Source organism: Oncorhynchus gorbuscha, unplaced genomic scaffold, assembly GCF_021184085.1.
Source record: "Oncorhynchus gorbuscha isolate QuinsamMale2020 ecotype Even-year unplaced genomic scaffold, OgorEven_v1.0 Un_scaffold_2305, whole genome shotgun sequence".
NCBI classification, from domain to species: domain Eukaryota; kingdom Metazoa; phylum Chordata; class Actinopteri; order Salmoniformes; family Salmonidae; genus Oncorhynchus; species Oncorhynchus gorbuscha.
The window spans coordinates 5,576-23,691 of record NW_025746855.1 but is presented as its reverse complement, the minus strand read 5'-3'; the positions used below and the strand labels follow the sequence as shown (position 1 = coordinate 23,691).

Here is an 18,116-nt window from a genome sequence, read left to right as displayed (position 1 = left end):
AAAGCGTACAGTTTTATATAGACCCCTTATTGCATGGAACTTCCTAGGTTACGGGTGCCTTTTTAAAATATTTATTTAAATGGATGTATTTCTGTCCTTCAGCTGTTCTTGTCTATTGATGTTCTGTATTATGTCATGTTTCGTGTTTTGTGTGGGACCCCAGGAAGAGTAGATGCTGCTTTAGAAACAGCTAATGTGGATCCTAATCAAATACCACAATACCAAACTACAACCTTCTGATGGCCATTTTGTTGATTGACGTGCGCACAATAAAATCAACTTCTAAGGTATGGGCTGTCCTGTGGTATTTCCTCAGGGTGTGTGTGTGTTCCATGGTAGTAGGTATGGGCTGTCCTGTGGTATTTCCTCAGGGTGTGTGTGTGTTAGTTCCATGGTAGTAGGTATGGGCTGTCCTGTGGTATTTCCTCAGGGTGTGTGTGTGGGTTCCATGGTAGTAGGTATGGGCTGTCCTGTGGTATTTCCTCAGGGTGTGTGTGTGGGTTCCATGGTAGTAGGTATGGGCTGTCCTGTGGTATTTCCTCAGGGTGTGTGTGTGTTAGTTCCATGGTAGTAGGTATGGGCTGTCCTGTGGTATTTCCTCAGGGTGTGTGTGTGTTAGTTCCATGGTAGTAGGTATGGGCTGTCCTGTGGTATTTCCTCAGGGTGTGTGTGTGGGTTCCATGGTAGGGCTGTCCTGGATCTCAGGTGTGTGTGTGGGTTCCATGGTGTGGATCTCGAGTGAACTCCCAGATTGGCCTCCAGCTGGGTTGGGTTGAATCACGAGGCGAGGTGTGTGTGGGGAGGGGGGGGGCTCAGGGAGGATAGGCCTAGTCATGCGGCAGAGTGTGTGTGTGTGTGTGTGTGTGTGTGTGTGTGTGTGTGTGTGTGTGTGTGTGTGTGTGTGTGTGTGTGTGTGTGTGTGTGTGTGTGTGTGTGTGTGTGTGTGTGTGTGTGTGTGTGTGTGTGTGTGTGTGTGTGTGTGTGTGTGTGTGTGTGTGTGTGTGTGTGTGTGTGTGTGTGTGTGTGTGTGTGTGTGTGTGAGCAGTAGGCTCTATGAGAGAGCAGGGGCCAATGGGCCGTCCCTAGTTGGACTGAGACAGAGGAACAGCATGCACTACCACAGGTAGGAAACAGCAACAGGTTGGAGACAGCAACAGGTTGGAGACAGCAACAGGTAGAAGACAACAACAGGTTGGAGACAGCAACAGGTAGGAGACAGCAACAGGTAGGAAACAGCAACAGGTTGGAGACAACAACAGGTTGGAGACAGCAACAGGTTGGAGACAGCAACAGGTAGGAGACAGCAACAGGTAGGAGACAACAACAGGTTGGAGACAACAACAGGTTGGAGACAGCAACAGGTAGGAGACAACAACAGGTTGGAGACAACAACAGGTTGGAGACAACAACAGGTTGGAGACAGCAACAGGTAGGAGACAACAACAGGTTGGAGACAGCAACAGGCTGGAGACAGCAACAGAGGGGCGGCAGGTAGCCTAGTAGCCTAGTGGTTAGAGGGGCGGCAGGTAGCCTAGTGGTTAGAGGGGCGGCAGGTAGCCTAGTGGTTAGAGGGGCGGCAGGTAGCCTAGTGGTTAGAGGGGCGGCAGGTAGCCTAGTGGTTAGAGGGGCGGCAGGTAGCCTAGTAGCCTAGTGGTTAAAGAGGCGGCAGGTAGCCTAGTAGCCTAGTGGTTAGAGGGGCGGCAGGTAGCCTTGTGGTTAGAGGGGTGGCAGGTAGCCTAGTGGTTAGAGGGGCGGCAGGTAGCCTAGTGGTTAGAGGGGCGGCAGGTAGCCTAGTGGTTAGAGGGGCGGCAGGTAGCCTAGTGGTTAGAGGGGCGGCAGGTAGTCTAGTGGTTAGAGGGGCGGCAGGTAGCCTAGTGGTTAGAGGTGGTGGCAGGTAGCCTAGTTGCCTAGTGGTTAGAGGGGCGGCAGGTAGCCTAGTGGTTAGAGGCGCGGCAGGTAGCCTAGTGGTTAGAGGGGCGGCAGGTAGCCTAGTGGTTAGAGGGGCGGCAGGTAGCCTAGTAGCCTAGTGGTTAGAGGGGCGGCAGGTAGCCTAGTAGCCTAGTGGTTAATGGGGCGGCAGGTAGCCTAGTGGTAGCCTAGTGGTTAGAGGGGCGGCAGGTAGCCTTGTGGTTAGAGGGGTGGCAGGTAGCCTAGTAGCCTAGTGGTTAGAGGGGCGGCAGGTAGCCTAGTGGTTGGAGGGGTGGCAGGTAGCCTAGTTGCCTAGTGGTTAGAGGGGCGGCAGGTAGCCTAGTGGTTAGAGGGGTGGCAGGTAGCCTAGTAGCCTAGTGGTTAGAGGGGCGGCAGGTAGCCTAGTGGTTAGAGGGGCGGCAGGTAGCCTAGTAGCCTAGTGGTTAGAGGGGCGGCAGGTAGCCTAGTAGCCTAGTGGTTAGAGGGGCGGCAGGTAGCCTAGTAGCCTAGTGGTTAGAGGGGCGGCAGGTAGCCTAGTAGCCTAGTGGTTAGAGGGCGGCAGGTAGCCTAGTGGTTAGAGGGGCGGCAGGTAGCCTAGTGGTTAGAGGGCGGCAGGTAGCCTAGTGGTTAGAGGGGCGGCAGGTAGCCTAGTGGTTAGAGGGGCGGCAGGTAGCCTAGTGGTTAGAGGGGCGGCAGGTAGCCTAGTAGCCTAGTGGTTAAAGAGGCGGCAGGTAGCCTAGTAGCCTAGTGGTTAGAGGGGCGGCAGGTAGCCTAGTGGTTAGAGGGGCGGCAGGTAGCCTAGTGGTTAGAGGGGCGGCAGGTAGCCTAGTGGTTAGAGGGGCTGCAGGTAGCCTAGTGGTTAGAGGGGCGGCAGGTAGCCTAGTGGTTAGAGGTGGTGGCAGGTAGCCTAGTTGCCTAGTGGTTAGAGGGGCGGCAGGTAGCCTAGTGGTTAGAGGGGCGGCAGGTAGCCTAGTGGTTAGAGGGGCGGCAGGTAGCCTAGTAGCCTAGTGGTTAGAGGGGCGGCAGGTAGCCTAGTGGTAGCCTAGTGGTAGCCTAGTGGTTAGAGGGGCGGCATGTAGCCTTGTGGTTAGAGGGGTGGCAGGTAGCCTAGTAGCCTAGTGGTTAGAGGGGCGGCAGGTAGCCTAGTGGTTGGAGGGGTGGCAGGTAGCCTAGTTGCCTAGTGGTTAGAGGGGCGGCAGGTAGCCTAGTGGTTAGAGGGGTGGCAGGTAGCCTAGTAGCCTAGTGGTTAGAGGGGCGGCAGGTAGCCTAGTGGTTAGAGGGGCGGCAGGTAGCCTAGTAGCCTAGTGGTTAGAGGGGCGGCAGGTAGCCTAGTAGCCTAGTGGTTAGAGGGGCGGCAGGTAGCCTAGTAGCCTAGTGGTTAGAGGGGCGGCAGGTAGCCTAGTAGCCTAGTGGTTAGAGGGGCGGCAGGTAGCCTAGTAGCCTAGTGGTTAGAGGGGCGGCAGGTAGCCTAGTAGCCTAGTGGTTAGAGGGGCGGCAGGTAGCCTAGTAGCCTAGTGGTTAGAGGGGCGGCAGGTAGCCTAGTGGTTAGAGGGGTTGCAGGTAGCCTAGTAGCCTAGTGGTTAGAGTTTTGGACTAGTAACCAGAAGGTTGGTAGATCAAATCCCTGAGCTGACTAGGTAAAAAAACCTGTCGCTCTGCCCTTGAACAAGGCAGTTAACCCACCGTTCCTAGTCTGTGTATTCTTTGCTGACTTGCCTAGCTAACTAATGAAACACAGTGACAGGTTTGATAAGGAATTATATATTGAGATTTATTTTCTGGGTCTATAGACATTTAAATTGCCTGGTATTATATGGGAGAACAACAGATGGCTGGTTTATTTATAGTAGAGGCTACAAAGACAGTGGATTGAGTTTATGGGTGAAGGAGATTCTCCTTCGTCAGACAGCTGGACATCGTTTCCATTCTGTGAAACATCACTGAGAGAAACTGAGAATCTTATAGGCGGTGGGATTTAAATTGTTTATTTTATTTAACTAGCCAAGTCAGTTAAGAACAAATTATTATTTACATTGACGGTTTACAAGGGTAAAACCCGGACGACGCTGGGCCAGTTGTGCATCTCACTATGGGACTCTTATACAGCCTGGATTTGAACCTTGCAAATCCTAGAACACTTTTGACTACCGGGGTGACAGGGTATCCTAGAGGTTAGAGCGCTGGACTAGTAACTGGAAGGTTGCAAGTTCAAACCCCAGAGCTGACAAGGTACAAATCTGTTGTTCTGCCCCTGAACAGGCAGTTAACCCACTGTTCTTTGGCCGTCATTGAAAATAAGAATTTGTTCTTAACTGACTTGCCTAGTTAAATAAAGGTAAAAAAGTAAAAAAATAAATATGTTTAGAAAGTAGTTGTTTGTTGTCTTTGGCTCGATAAGTTATTCAGAGGGAAAGGGAATTATTGGGAATTATAACAAAGGGAATGATTAATTTCAGAGATAAAATAGATGTGCTGAAGCTGGCATACATTTGGGCAAGAAAACATCTCCAATCCTTTGTATTCTTTCACTGTGTACTCTGTCTTTTTTTAAATCAACAAAGCATGAGAAGACTTTTCCTTTGTTTTGGTTTGTTTGTTTGTTAATTAGGGTGTGCAGGGTGAATATGTGGTCTGTCGTACAATAATAAAAGCCATTTTGACATTTACATTGTTTTCACTGAGGAACGGTATGAGTCTGCTGTTAATGATAATGCAGAGAATTTCCCAAGGTTGCTGTTGATGCATATCCCTGTTGACGGTCTCCTCTCTCTCTCTCTCTTCCTCTCTCTCTCTTCCTCTCTCTCTCTCTTCCTCTCTCTCTCTCTTCCTCTCTCTCTTCCTCTCTCTCTCTCTCGCAATTCAAGGGCTTGGAAACATATGTTTACATTGCCAAAGAAAGTGAAGAATATAATAAACAAAAGTGAAATAAACAATACACATTTAGAGTAAACATTACACTAATAGAAGTTCCAAAAGAATAAAGACATTTCAAAAGTCATATTACGTCGATATACAGAGTTGTAATGATCTCTCTCTCCCTGCTCCAGTATGTGTTGTCGATATACAGAGTTAGGGTTAGGGTAATGATCTCTCTCTCTCTCCCTGCTCCAGTATGTGTTGTCTGGGTCTCCTGGTGGTGGTGGCTCTGACCCCGTGGACCCTGGCACAGTTCCCCAGAGAATGTGTCACCTCAGCGGGGCTACGGAGCGGCCAGTGCTGCCCCTCTCTCACTGGAGCCCTGGACGACGAGTGTGGTTCTGCCACAGCGAGGGGTCAGTGTGTGTCCGTAGCTGCCGACAGCCACCGCCACGGCACCCAGTACCCACATGACGGCCGGGACGACCGGGAACGCTGGCCGTTAAGGTTCTTTAACCGGACGTGCCGGTGTAACGGGAACTTTGCCGGGCATAACTGTGGACGTTGCCGGTATGGACTCATCGGTCCTAACTGTGATCAGAGGATATCTGTGGGTAAGAGAGAGGGAGGTGGATTTATGTATCTGATTGGATATAGTCTCTTTCTTTACTCTCGTTCCGACTTCCTTTAAAATTAAAATTAAATAGATAATAAATATATTTATTCTAGGTTTTCTTCATACATCCGTGTATTTCTGTATCAGGGACCATCTACAGTCTGTATCAGGGACCATCTACAGTCTTCATACATCCATGTATTTCTGTATCAGGGACCATCTACAGTCTGTATCAGGGACCATCTACAGTCTTCATACATCCATGTATTTCTGTATCAGGGACCATCTACAGTCTGTATCAGGGACCATCTACAGTCTTCATACATCCATGTATTTCTGTATCAGGGACCATCTACAGTCTGTATCAGGGACCATCTACAGTCTTCATACATCCATGTATTTCTGTATCAGGGACCATCTACAGTCTGTATCAGGGACCATCTACAGTCTGTATCAGGGACCATCTACAGTCTGTATCAGGGACCATCTACAGTCTTCATACATCCATGTATTTCTGTATCAGGGACCATCTACAGTCTGTATCAGGGACCATCTACAGTCTGTATCAGGGACCATCTACAGTCTTCATACATCCATGTATTTCTGTATCAGGGACCACCTACAGTCTGTATCAGGGACCATCTACAGTCTGTATCAGGGACCATCTACAGTCTGTATCAGGGACCATCTACAGTCTTCATACATCCATGTATTTCTGTATCAGGGACCATCTACAGTCTGTATCAGGGACCATCTACACTTTCTAACGTTCAATATTTGATCTCCCTCCTTTATTTCCCTCCCTCTTCCCTTCCCCCTTTCACTCTCCCTCCCTTTCTCCCCCCTCACCCCCATGCTTCTCTCCCTGCTTCCCAACCTACCCCCCTGCTTCCCTCCCTCCATCCACCCTCCCTCCCTCCCTCCACCCTCCATCCATCCATCCATCCTCCCTCCCTCCCTCCCTCCCTCCCTCCCTCCTCCCTCCCTCCCTCCCTCCCTCCCTCCCTCCCTCCCTCCTCCCTCCCTCCCTCCCTCCCTGCTTTCCTTCCATCCTTCCTGCTTCTCTCCCTCCCTCCATCCTCCCTCCCTCCCTCCCTCCATCCACCCTCCCTCCCTCCATCCACCCTCCATCCATCCATCCTCCCTCCCTCCCTCCATCCTTCCTGCTTCTCTCCCTCCCTCCATCCATCCATCCTCCCTCCCTCCCTCCATCCATCCATCCTCCCTCCCTCCCTCCCTCCCTCCCTCCATCCACCCTCCCTCCCTCCCTCCCTCCCTCCCTCCATCCACCACTCCTCCATCCATCCATCCATCCTCCCTCCCTCCCTCCCTCCCTCCCTCCATGCTTCCTTCCTTCTCTCCCTCCCTCCATCCTCCCTGCCTCTCTCCCTCCCTCCATCCTCCCTCCCTCCCTCCATCCTCCCTCCCTCCCTCCCTCCATCCTCCCTCCCTCCCTCCCTCCCTCCCTCCCTCCCTCCCTCCCTCCCTCCCTCCCTCCATCCTCCCTCCCTCCCTCCATCCTCCCTCCCTCCCCTCCCTCCCTCCCTCCCTCCCTCCCTCCCTCCCTCCCTCCCTCCTCCTTCCTTCCCTCCCTCCCTCCCTCCCTCCCTCCATCCTCCCTCCCTCCCTCCCTCCCTCCATCCTCCCTCCATCCTCCCTCCCTCCATCCTCCCTCCTTCCCTCCCTCCCTCCCTCCCTCCCTCCATCCTCCCTCCCTCCCTCCCTCCCTCCCTCCATCCTCCCTCCATCCTCCCTCCCTCCCTCCCTCCCTCCCTCCCTCCATCCTCCCTCCCTCCCTCCCTCCCTCCCTCCCTCCCTCCCTCCATCCTCCCTCCATCCTCCCTCCCTCCCTCCCTCCCTCCCTCCCTCCCTCCCTCTCTCCAGTCAGGAGGAATGTGATGCAGATGAGTTCAGCAGAGAAGCAGGCGTTTGTGAACTCTCTGGACCAGGCCAAGAGGACCGTCCACCCTGACCTGGTCATCTGCACACGACGGTAACCAGTTTGGTGGTGCTGTGATCTCATCTTAATGATCGCAGATCGATTGCTTCGATCTGATTGTGCATCGGAACCAAATAACTGAAACTTCATCACCACTCATCTGTTTAGATCAAATATAACCTCATCTGTTTAGATCAAATATTATCTCATTCGTTGGAGAATTGGAGGCTAGAGTTAGAGGATTGGAGACTGTAGGTTAGAGAATTGGAGGCTAGAGGTTAGAGAATTGGAGGCTGTAGGTTTGAGAATTGGAGGCTGTAGGTTAGAGAATTGGAGGCTGTAGTTTAGAGAATTGGAGACTGTAGGTTAGAGAATTGGAGGCTGTAGGTTAGAAGTTAGAGAATTGGAGGCTGTAGGTTAGAGAATTGGAGGCTAGAGATTAGAGATTTGGAGGCTGTAGGTTAGAGAATTGGAGGCTGTAGGTTAGAGATTTGGAGGCTAGAGGTAAGAGAATTGGAGGCTGTAGGTTAGAGGTTAGAGAATTGGAGGCTGTAGGTTAGAGGTTAGAGAATTGGAGGCTGTAGGTTAGAGGTTAGCGAATTGGAGGCTGTAGGTTAGAGGTTAGAGATTTGGAGGCTGTAGGTTAGAGATTAGAGGTTTGGAGGCTGTAGGTTAGATATTAGATAATTGGAGGCTGTAGGTTAGAGAATTGGAGGCTAGAGGTTAGAGAATTGGAGGCTAGAGATTAGAGTTTGGAGGCTATAGGTAAGAGTTTGGAGGCTATAGAGGTTATAGATTTAGAGGCTAGAGGTTAGAGAATTGGGTGGGAGCTTGGTTGTGCATTAAACTCCACTTTGCCACATTGTCATTGATAAATCCTCACCTCTCTACAGTTACCAGGAAGTGTACGGCCCGGACGGTAACAGCCCTCAGTTTGGCAACGTCACCATCTATAACTACTTTGTGTGGACACACTACTACTCTGTCAGCAAGACCTACATGGGGGCGGGGCAGGCTAGCTTTGGGGGTGTGGACTTTTCTCACGAAGGCCCGGGATTCGTCACCTGGCACAGGTTCCACCTGCTGCAGCTGGAGAGAGATATTCAGGTGAGTGAGAGAAGGGGGTACGAAGTGTATGTGTGTGTGAGAGAAAAGAGAGAGTGTGTGTGTGTGTTCAATATTGTCGTATATTCAAACATTGTAAAACACTCTCTCGACCAATCAGAATCGAGTATTCAGCCAAGCAGGGATTATAAACTGTAATATTGATCCTTACCATATGTCTTCCCCCTCCATCTCTCCATCTCTCCATCCCTCCATCCCTCCATTCTCTCAATCTCTCCATCTCTCCATCCCCTCAATCTCTCCATCCCTCCATCCCCTCAATCTCTCCATCCCTCCACCTCTCCATCCCCTCAATCTCTCCATCTCTCCATCCCCTCCACCTCTCCATCCCCTCAATCTCTCCATCTCTCCATCCCCTCAATCTCTCCATCCCTCCATTCTCTCAATCTCTCCATCCCTCAATTCTCTCAATCTCTCCATCCCTCAATTCTCTCAATCTCTCCATCTCTCTATCCCCTCAATCTCTCCATCCCTCCATCCTCTCAATCCCTCCATCCCCTCATCCTCTCAATCTCTCCATCCCTCCATCCTCTCCAGGACATGTTGGGTGATGCCACCTTTGCCCTCCCCTACTGGAACTTTGCCATCGGCGGCAGTGAGTGTGACGTGTGTACTGACGACCTCCTAGGAGCCAGGTCTGCCTTCGATATGAACAGCCTCAGCCCCAACTCTGTCTTCTCCCAGTGGAGGGTGATCTGTGAGAGTGTCGAGGACTATGACACTCTGGGAACCATCTGTAACAGTGAGCATGATATGCCCTAACACCTAGTAAACACTATAGGAACCATCTGTAACAGTGAGCATGATATGTCCTAACACCTAGTAAACACTATAGGAACCATCTGTAACAGTGAGCATGATATGTCCTAACACCTAGTAAACACTATAGGAACCATCTGTAACAGTGAGCATGATATGTCCTAACACCTAGTAAACACTCTGGGAACCATCTGTAACAGTGAGCATGATATGCCCTAACACCTAGTAAACACTCTGGGAACCATCTGTAACAGTGAGCATGATATGCCCTAACACCTAGTAAACACTATAGGAACCATCTGTAACAGTGAGCATGATATGTCCTAACACCTAGTAAACACTATAGGAACCATCTGTAACAGTGAGCATGATATGTCCTAACACCTAGTAAACACTATAGGAACCATCTGTAACAGTGAGCATGATATGTCCTAACACCTAGTAAACACTCTGGGAACCATCTGTAACAGTGAGCATGATATGCCCTAACACCTAGTAAACACTCTGGGAACCATCTGTAACAGTGAGCATGATATGCCCTAACACCTAGTAAACACTATAGGAACCATCTGTAACAGTGAGCATGATATGCCCTAACACCTAGTAAACACTCTGGGAACCATCTGTAACAGTGATGACTAACCCTTTTTACTAACCCTGTGCTTGGTGACTGAGCATGCTTTTCTAGTCCAGCACTAGGCTAAATCTGGGGCAGGGAAACCTACAGTAACACACCCCAGACTGATCTGGGCCAGGGAAACTTACAGTAACACACCCCAGACTGATCTGGGCCAGGGAAACTTACAGTAACACACCCCAGACTGATCTGGGCCAGGGAAACTGACAGTAACACACCCCAGACTGATCTGGGGCAGGGAAACTGACAGTAACACACCCCAGACTGATCTGGGCCAGGGAAACTTACAGTAACACACCCCAGACTGATCTGGGGCAGGGAAACTGACAGTAACACACCCCAGACTGATCTGGGGCAGGGAAACTGACAGTAACACACCCCAGACTGATCTGGTGCAGGGAAACTGACAGTAGCACACCCCAGACTGATCTGGGGCAGGGAAACTGACAGTAACTCACCCCAGACTGATCTGGATAGAGGGAACCATCAGTAACACACCCCAGACTGATCTGGGGCAGGGAAACTGACAGTAACACACCCCAGACTGTGCCACTCTGGATAGAGGGAACCATCTGTAACATACCCCAGACTGTGTCACTCTGGATAGAGGGAACCATCTGTAACACACCCCAGACTGTGCCACTCTGGATAGAGGGAACCATCTGTAACACACCCCAGACTGTGCCACTCTGGATAGAGGGAACCATCTGCAACACACCCCAGACTGTGCCACTCTGGATAGAGGGAACCATCTGCAACACACCCCAGACTGTGCCACTCTGGATAGAGGGAACCATCTGTAACACACCCCAGACTGTGCCACTCTGGATAGAGGGAACCATCTGCAACACACCCCAGACTGTGCCACTCTGGATAGAGGGAACCATCTGCAACACACCCCAGACTGTGCCACTCTGGATAGAGGGAACCATCTGTAACACACCCCAGACTGTGCCACTCTGGATAGAGGGAACCATCTGCAACACACCCCAGACTGTGCCACTCTGGATAGAGGGAACCATCTGCAACACACCCCAGACTGTGCCACTCTGGATAGAGGGAACCATCAGTAACACACCCCAGACTGTGCCACTCTGGATAGAGGGAACCATCTGTAACACACCCCAGACTGTGCCACTCTGGATAGAGGGAACCATCTGTAACACACCCCAGACTGTGCCACTCTGGATAGAGGGAACCATCAGTAACACACCCCAGACTGTGCCACTCTGGATAGAGGGAACCATCTGCAACACACCCCAGACTGTGCCACTCTGGATAGAGGGAACCATCTGTAACACACCCCAGACTGTGCCACTCTGGATAGAGGGAACCATCTGCAACACACCCCAGACTGTGCCACTCTGGATAGAGGGAACCATCTGCAACACACCCCAGACTGTGCCACTCTGGATAGAGGGAACCATCAGTAACACACCCCAGACTGTGCCACTCTGGATAGAGGGAACCATCTGCAACACACCCCAGACTGTGCCACTCTGGATAGAGGGAACCATCTGTAACAGTGGTTTTGGTTGGACCTGTTAGAAGTAGTGCTGACGTGTGATTTCTCTGGGCTTTGGAAGGAATTATAACTAAGACACAATGAACAACAGGGTTCTGAAGGTCTGAACTAAGGCATCAGTAGGATAATCTACATTCACATGACTCCAGATTAGGAGATTAGTCTGGTTGGTATGTATAATCCGGGACAGATTACAACACTCACCTCCTACCTGCCTTCGTCTCAGTAAATGTCCTACCATTTAAATTTCCTAGAGATTCAAAATTGCATCGATTGGGGAGAATTGAGTTAGAATTGTGACCAGACAGAAGATGAGAGGAGTGAGGGTGTGTGACCGGACAGAACATGAGAGGAGTGAGGGTGTGTGACCTGACAGAACATGAGAGGAGTGAGGGTGTGTGACCTGACAGAACATGAGAGGAGTGAGGGTGTGTGACCGGACAGAACATGAGAGGAGTGAGGGTGTGTGACCTGACAGAACATGAGAGGAGTGAGGGTGTGTGACCTGACAGACGATGAGAGGAGTAAGGGTGTGTGACCTGACAGAACATGAGAGGAGTGAGGGTGTGTGACCTGACAGAACATGAGAGGAGTGAGGGTGTGTGACCTGACAGAACATGAGAGGAGTAAGGGTGTGTGACCTGACAGAACATGAGAGGAGTGAGGGTGTGTGACCTGACAGAACAACAGAGGAGTGAGGGTGTGTGACCTGACAGAACATGAGAGGAGTGAGGGTGTGTGACCTGACAGAACATGAGAGGAGTGAGGGTGTGTGACCTGACAGAACATGAGAGGAGTAAGGGTGTGTGACCTGACAGAACATGAGAGGAGTGAGGGTGTGTGACCTGACAGAACATGAGAGGAGTGAGGGTGTGTGACCTGACAGAACATGAGAGGAGTGAGGGTGTGTGACCTGACAGAACAACAGAGGAGTGAGGGTGTGTGACCTGACAGAACATGAGAGGAGTGAGGGTGTGTGACCTGACAGAACATGAGAGGAGTGAGGGTGTGTGACCTGACAGAACATGAGAGGAGTGAGGGTGTGTGACCTGACAGAACATGAGAGGAGTGAGGGTGTGTGACCTGACAGAACATGAGAGGAGTGAGGGTGTGTGACCTGACAGAACATGAGAGGAGTGAGGGTGTGTGACCTGACAGAACATGAGAGGAGTGAGGGTGTGTGACCTGACAGAACATGAGAGGAGTGAGGGTGTGTGACCTGACAGAACATGAGAGGAGTGAGGGTGTGTGACCTGACAGAACATGAGAGGAGTGAGGGTGTGTGACCGGACAGAACATGAGAGGAGTGAGGGTGTGTGACCTGCTCAGTGATATCTAGTAGCTTTCCAGTCTGTCTCCTAGCTCATCCTCTTTACCTCAGTACACAGGGGCAGGGACACAGGTCAGTACTCAGTACACAGGTCATGTGACTTCCTAATATGGGCGTTATGAGGATGAGGAGGAAGAAGTCTGCCAGTCTACTGGTTCTCTTTGATCAAGAGGAATTACACTCAAATGGACAGATAGACAGCACACAGCTATGCAATATCTCCTCGTGTGTGTGTGAGTGAGTGAGTGAGTGAGTGAGTGAGTGAGTGAGTGAGTGAGTGAGTGAGTGAGTGAGTGAGTGAGTGAGTGAGTGAGTGAGTGAGTGAGTGAGTGTGAGAGAGAGAGAGAGAGAGAGAGAGATTTTCCTGACCAGTGACCACATGACCTAACCAGGGGGGAAAACACAGAAAATGTCTGAAATCATAACTAACTGTTGAATCCTTGATTTGATTCCTAAATTCCTTGCCTCCCTCTCAAAGCTCATTGGAGGAAAGGATCCAATCAAGGTGTTCTTCCACTTTGAGCCCCTCCTCCAGTGACCTTTGAGAGGAAGGTGAGGAATAATTAAGGAATCAAGGACAGGAGGAATCAAGGACAGGAGGAATCAAGGACAGGAGGAATCAAGGACAGGAGGAATCAAGGACAGGAGGAATCAAGGACAGAAGGACTCAAGGACAGAAGGAATCAAGGACAGAAGTGCACTATACTGTGAATAGGGAGCCATTTGAGATTCATACATGTTAAATGAGACTAGTCCAATACTTTTTGTTGACATGTCAACCCTCTGTGCCCTATGAATTCAGAGACCTGTGACCCCTAACCCGTATTGATTCAGAGACCTGTGACCCATAACACCTAACCCATATTGATTCAGAGACCTGTGACGCCTAAAAGCCTAACCTATGACCCCTATAGATTCAGAGACCTGTGACCCATAACCTATGACCCTATAGATTTCAGAGACCTGTGACCCCAAACCCTAACCTATGACCCCTATAGATTCAGAGACCTGTGACCCCTAACCCCTAACCTATGACCCCTATAGATTCAGAGACCTGTGACCCCAAACCCCTAACCTATGACCCCTATAGATTCAGAGACCTGTGACCCCTAAACCCTAACCTATGACCCTATGTATTCAGAGACCTGACCTGTGATACCTAACCTATGACCCTATAGATTCAGAGACCTGTGACCCCTAACCTATTACTATAGATTCAGACATGTGACCCCTAAACCCTAACCTACGACCCTATAGATTCAGAGATCTGTGACCCCTAACCCCTAACCCCTAACACTATAGATTCAGAGACCTGTGACCCCTAACCCCTAACCTATGACCCTATAGATTCAGAGACCAGTCCCATCAGGAGGAACCCAGCCGGTAACATGGCGCGACCCATGGTGCAGAGGCTGCCTGAACCCCAGGATGTAGTGGACTGTCTGGACCTGAAAACCTTCGATACCCCACCTTACTACTCCACCTCTTCAGAGAGCTTCAGGAATACCGTAGAGGGTGAGGATTCAGGAACACAGTAGAGGGTGAGGATTCAGGAACACAGTAGAGGGTGAGGATTCAGGAACACAGTAGAGGGTGAGGATTCAGGAACACAGTAGAGGGTGAGGATTCAGGAACACAGTAGAGGGTGAGGAATCAGGAACACAGTAGAGGGTGAGGATTCAGGAACACATTAGAGGGTGAGGAATCAGGAACACAGTAGAGGGTGAGGATTCAGGAACACCGTAGAGGGTGAGGATTCAGGAACACAGTAGAGGGTGAGGATTCAGGAACACAGTAGAGGGTGAGGATTCAGGAACACAGTAGAGGGTTTGGATTCAGGAACACAGTAGAGGGTGAGGATTCAGGAACACAGTAGAGGGTGAGGATTCAGGAACACCGTAGAGGGTGAGGATTCAGGAACACCGTAGAGGGTGAGGATTCAGGAACACCGTAGAGGGTGAGGATTCAGGAGAGGGTGATTCAGGAACACAGTAGAGGGTGAGGATTCAGGAACACAGTAGAGGGGGTGAGGATTCAGGAACACCGTAGAGGGTGAGGATTCAGGAACACAGTAGAGGGTGAGGATTCAGGAACACAGTAGAGGGTGAGGATTCAGGAACACAGTAGAGGGTGAGGATTCAGGAACACCGTAGAGGGTGAGGATTCAGGAACACCGTAGAGGGTGAGGATTCAGGAACACCGTAGAGGGTGAACACCGTAGAGGGGTGAGGATTCAGGAACACCGTAGAGGGTGAGGATTCAGGAACACAGTAGAGGGTGAGGATTCAGGAACACAGTAGAGGGTGAGGATTCAGGAACACAGTAGAGGGTGAGGATTCAGGAACACCGTAGAGGGTGAGGATTCAGGAACACCGTAGAGGGTGAGGATTCAGGAACACCGTAGAGGGTGAGGATTCAGGAACACCGTAGAGGGTTCAGAACACCGTAGAGGGTGAGGATTCAGGAACACAGTAGAGGGTGAGGATTCAGGAACACAGTAGAGGGTGAGGATTCAGGAACACAGTAGAGGGTGAGGATTCAGGAACACAGTAGAGGGTGAGGATTCAGGAACACAGTAGAGGGTGAGGATTCAGGAACACAGTAGAGGGTGAGGTATATAATACAGGCATTTTTATCCATAGAGAATTACAGTTACGAGTATACATTTTGCGTATGTTGGTGCCGGGAACTGAACCCACTATCCTGACCCACAAGTAACCCTCCTTTCCTCTGTCTCAAGAGGACACATACCTCCACCCCAAACCTCCTAACCCTCCTCTCTTCTCTTCTCTCTCTCTCTCTCCTCTCCTCTCCTCTCTCTCTCTCTCTCTCTCTCTCTCTCTCTCTCTCTCTCTCTCTCTCTCTCTCTCTCTCTCTCTCATCCCTCTCTCTCCTCTCCCCCCGCCTCCCTCTCTCTCTCCTCCCCCTCCCCCTCTCCTCTCTCTCCTCTCTCTCCTCCCCCTCTCCCCTTCTTCTCTCCTCTCTCCCCTCTCTCCTCCCTCCTCTCTTCCCCTCTCTCTCTCCTCCCTCCTCTCTGTCTATCCTCTCTCTCCTCCCTCCAGGCTACAGTGCCCCTCAGGGTGGCTATGACCCAGTAATGCGCAGCCTCCATAACCTGGCTCACCTGTTCCTCAACGGGACGGGAGGGCAGACACACCTGTCCCCTAACGACCCCATCTTTGTCCTGCTCCACACCTTCACTGACGCCATCTTTGACGAGTGGCTGAGCCGACACGCCCCAGGTATAGTATGTCACAACTGCAGCCAATCACATAACACAAACAATTCAGTCAAACAGACCAATGGGGAACGCGTCTGCAGACCCACACCCAGCCAGCTCTCAGCTGAGGTTCATGTCGTCCCCCAGGGGAGGCAGTGTACCCGGAGGAGGATGCTCCTATTGGTCACAACAGACAGTTCAACATGGTTCCCTTCTGGCCACCCGTCACCAACGCTGAGATGTTCGTCACAGCCCCCGAGAACCTGGGATACACCTACGAGGTCACATGGCCCAGTGAGTGAGTGAGTGAGTGAGTGAGTGAGTGAGTGAGTGAGTGAGTGAGTGAGTGAGTGAGTGAGTGAGTGAGTGAGTGAGTGAGTGAGTGAGTGAGTGAGTGAGTGAGTGAGTGAGTGAGTGAGTGAGTGAGTCAGACAGTCAGTCAGACAGAACATAGGTCACACAGCACAGTGAGTCATACACAGAGACTGTATGACCTTTGAACTCTATGGTTATATTCCAAATGGCCCCCTATTCCCTATATAGTGAACTACTTTAGACCAGGGCCCTATTCCCTACATAGTGCACTACTTTAGACCAAGGCCCTATTCCCAATAGTGTGAACTACTTTAGACCAGAGCCCTATTCCCTATATATAGTGCACTACTTTAGACCAGGGCCCTATTCCCTATATAGTGAACTACTTTATACCAGAGCCCTATTCCCTATATAGTGCACTAATTTAGACCAGGGCCCTATTCCCTATATAGTGAACTAATTTATACCAGAGCCCTATTCCCTATATAGTGCACTATTTTAGACCAGGGCTCCATTCCCAATAGTGTGGACTACTCACGGAATAGGATACCATTTGGGATGTGACTGTAGTCTAATTGTTAACTGTAATATTGATAACCCTAGTGCAGGGATAGAGCAAAAACCTGCACATCCAGCTGTTCTCATATATATGTATTTTATTGAGCCAACTGTTGCTTTTCTCTCCCCCCGTACAGCTCGCCCCTACACGCTGTCTGAGATCATCACCATAGCGATCGTTGCCGCCGTGCTGGTGGCTGCGGTGGTGTCGGGGTCATTGCGTGTGCCATGCGTGCTCGCTACTTCCGCTCGGCTGAGGGACTGGAGCCGTTGCTAGGGAGACCTTCCGTCGCTACTCAGACAGACAGACGGACAACAGCCAGTCTGTCGTGTAGAGATCATGTGTCTCCACCGGCACCCTATTCCCTTTATAGTGCACTACTAGTGACCAGAGCCCTATTCCCTATATAGTGCACTACTAGTGACCAGAGCCCTATTCCCTATATAGTGCACTACTAGTGACCAGAGCCCTATTCCTATATAGTGCACTACTAGTGACCAGAGCCCTATTCCCTATATAGTGCACTACTAGTGACCAGAGCCCTATTCCCTATATAGTGCACTACTAGTGACCAGAGCCCTATTCCCTATATAGTGCACTACTAGTGACCAGAGCCCTATTCCCTATGTAGTGCACTACTAGTGACCAGAGCCCTATTCCCTATATAGTGAACTACTAGTGACCAGAGCCCTATTCCCTATATAGTGAACTACTAGTGACCAGAGCCCTATTCCCTATATAGTGAACTACTAGTGACCAGAGCCCTATTCCCTATATAGTGAACTACTAGTGACCAGAGCCCTATTCCCTATGTAGTGCACTACTAGTGACCAGAGCCCTATTCCCTATGTAGTGCACTACTTTACTAGTGACCAGAGCCCTAAACACTATGCTAGTGCACTACTTTAGCATACTGAACCCACTCTAACCACTAGGCTAGTGCACTACTTTAGCATACTGGCCTAACACTCTAACCACTAGGCTAGTGCACTACTTTAGCATACTGGCCTAACACTCTAACCAATAGGCTAGTGCACTACTTTAGCATACTGGCCTAACACTCTAACCACTAGGCTAGTGCACTACTTTAGCATACTGGCCTAACACTCTAACCACTAGGCTAGTGCACTACTTTAGCATACTGGCCTAACACTCTAACCAATAGGCTAGTGCACTACTTTAGCATACTGGCCTAACACTAGGCTAGTGCACCAGCATACTGGCTAACACTCTAACCAATAGGCTAGTGCACTACTTTAGCATACTGGCCTAACACTCTAACCACTAGGCTAGTGCACTACTTTAGCATACTGGCCTAACACTCTAA

The 18,116-nt window shown here is 50.5% G+C and overlaps 1 pseudogene; it reads left to right on the top strand.

The window, feature by feature from the left end:
• The first annotated feature begins 1,071 nt into the window (after positions 1 to 1,071).
• Positions 1,072 to 17,123, top strand: LOC124025615 (annotated as a pseudogene).
• Positions 17,124 to 18,116: the final 993 nt, after the last annotated feature.